We start from the raw sequence: 2993 nt of genomic DNA, 5'->3' as shown, positions 1-2993 counted from the left end.
CACGCCGAGTGGCAAACCTCGACTGGCGCTGCGGGCCCTCCTACCGGTGGGTCGGCAGCGCGACACACATCGCTCAACCGATGACGACTCCCGTTACCGTTTCGCAAGATACGAACTCTCGACGCCAGAACATTCCCGCCGCGGCCGGCCATCGTCGCCGTGCCCGGCGGTCGCCGGGGCGAAGCCCCGGGACGACGGACTTCGCGTCGCGTCCCGGCTTCCCCCACGATCTCGGCTGGGGACCTTTACAAAACGGGCGAGAGAGGCGATTCCGGCGGGTGCCGTCCGCACAGGACGGCGGTCCGCCGGTCTCCCTCAACTCTCGTCAACGCGAGTTACGTTGCGACGGGTGCGTATCGCGTGTGGCGCCCGCCACAAGTCGGCCGCTCTAGCCAACGCCATCACGGCCGCGGCGATTGCGGTCGGGTCGGGTGCCCGCGCGTGTCCACAGCGCTCCCGTCGGGCCCTCGTATTCTCACACGAACCGCGGTCGGTCGCACGCCGGGACCCCAGCGGTCTCGCTGTCGTGCGACCGCCCTCGGCGTCGGCCCGCCCCCGGGCGGACCGGCGCTCGGAAGCACGCGTCCCGGGTGTCGCGTCGTGCGTCAGCGCGCGCGTCACACGGGGCGCAGTTGTTGTAAAACCGAGATCCCTGGTTGATCCTGCCAGTAGTCATATGCTTGTCTCAAAGATTAAGCCATGCATGTCTCAGTGCAAGCCGCATTAAGGTGAAACCGCGAAAGGCTCATTAAATCAGTTGTGGTTCCTTAGATCGTACCCAAGTTACTTGGATAACTGTGGTAATTCTAGAGCTAATACATGCCGACAGAGTTCCGACCGTCGCGGCGCCCTCGGGTGTCGCGTGCGGGAGGAACGCTTTTATTAGATCAAAACCGGCCCGTCGCGGCGCGCTTCGTGCGCGTCCCGATCGCGGCCCGCGCAAAGACCTGGTGACTCTGAATAACTTCGAGCTGATCGCACGGTCTCCGTACCGGCGACGCATCTTTCAAATGTCTGCCTTATCAACTGTCGACGGTAGGTTCCATGCCTACCGTGGTGGTAACGGGTAACGGGGAATCAGGGTTCGATTCCGGAGAGGGAGCCTGAGAAACGGCTACCACATCCAAGGAAGGCAGCAGGCGCGCAAATTACCCACTCCCGGAACGGGGAGGTAGTGACGAAAAATAACGATACGGGACTCATCCGAGGCCCCGTAATCGGAATGAGAACACTTTAAAACCTTTAAACGAGGATCAATTGGAGGGCAAGTCTGGTGCCAGCAGCCGCGGTAATTCCAGCTCCAATAGCGTATATTAAAGTTGTTGCGGTTAAAAAGCTCGTAGTCGGATCTGTGTCTGGGCGGTGCCGGACCACCCTGGCGGTCCGGCGTGTCGCGGCCGGTCGTGTCGCGGGACCACGTGTCCCGTCGGCGCGGCCGTCGTCGCGCTCGTCAGCCGTCTCGGGGTGTTAGTTACCGGCACGTCGGCCGGACGTATTGTCGGCAGGCGGACACGTGTCTCGTGCTTCCGGCGCGCCACGCGGCCACGCGTCGCTTGGCCGTCGGGGTTCGACGACGGCGGCCGCCTACTCCAATCTTGCTGCGCGGTGCTCTTCACCGAGTGCCGTCGGCGGGCCGACACGTTTACTTTGAACAAATTAGAGTGCTCAAAGCAGGCTCAAATCTGGCGGGGCGGCTTCACGGCCGTCTCGTCAAAAGGCCCTGAATACTGGTCGCATGGAATAATGGAACAAGACCTCGGTCCCGCGCATCTCCGCCCTTCGCGGGCGCGCGAAATCGCCCTCCGGGGCGTTTCCGTGCGCGGGCCGCCGGGCCGCGGGCGCCAGTCGCCCGCGCGTCCCGCCGGGCCGGTTTTCGGGACCGGAGGTAATGATCAACAGAGACGGGCGGGGGCATTCGTACCGAGACGTTAGAGGTGAAATTCTTGGATCGTCTCGAGACGAACTGACGCGAAAGCATTTGCCAAGTACGTTCTCGTATGATCAAGAACGAAAGTTAGAGGTTCGAAGGCGATCAGATACCGCCCTAGTTCTAACTGTAAACGATGCCAGCTAGCGATCCGCCGGCGTTTCATTAACGACCCGGCGGGCAGCTTCCGGGAAACCGAAGCTTTTCGGTTCCGGGGGAAGTATGATTGCAAAGTTGAAACTTAAAGGAATTGACGGAAGGGCACCACCAGGAGTGGAGCCTGCGGCTTAATTTGACTCAACACGGGAAACCTCACCAGGCCCGGACACCGGAAAGATTGACAGATTGAGAGCTCTTTCTTGATTCGGTGGGTGGTGGTGCATGGCCGTTCTTAGTTGGTGGAGCGATCTGTCTGGTTAATTCCGATAACGAACGAGACTCTGTCCTGCTAACTAGGCGGGTAAACCCGGGTCGGCGGTGGGCGCGGCGCGGGCGGTTTCGGCCGTCCGTGTTCGCGTCTCCGTCGGCTCGGCCCGGTATCCCCGAACGCGTTCGCCCGTCGTCCACGGCGGTCGTCGGGCGCGGCCGCGCCATCCGCGTCCCTGCGTGCGGCGGGCGTGTGTCGGCCGGGGGGCAACCTCTGGTCGGCGCGCGTCAGTCGTGCGTCGGGCTCCGCGGTGAAGCGCGCCGTGTTCGCGGCCGTCGCCGGCGGATCACGATACGTTACTAGGGCTACCGCCGGCTCCCAGGAGCTTAAACTCTTCTTAGAGGGACAGGCGGCGGACGAAAATAGCCGCACGAGACTGAGCGATAACAGGTCTGTGATGCCCTTAGATGTTCTGGGCCGCACGCGCGCTACACTGAAGGAATCAGCGTGTGTTAACATTCCTGGGCCGACAGGCTTCCGGGTAACCCGCTGAACCTCCTTCGTGCTTAGGGATCGTGGCTTGCAATTTTTCCACGTGAACGAGGAATTCCCAGTAAGCGCGAGTCATCAGCTCGCGTTGATTACGTCCCTGCCCTTTGTACACACCGCCCGTCGCTACTACCGATTGAACGACCGCAG

Source organism: Rhopalosiphum padi, unplaced genomic scaffold (genome assembly GCF_020882245.1).
Source record: "Rhopalosiphum padi isolate XX-2018 unplaced genomic scaffold, ASM2088224v1 scaffold9, whole genome shotgun sequence".
NCBI lineage: Eukaryota > Metazoa > Arthropoda > Insecta > Hemiptera > Aphididae > Rhopalosiphum > Rhopalosiphum padi.
Note: the sequence above shows the minus strand (reverse complement) of the source record.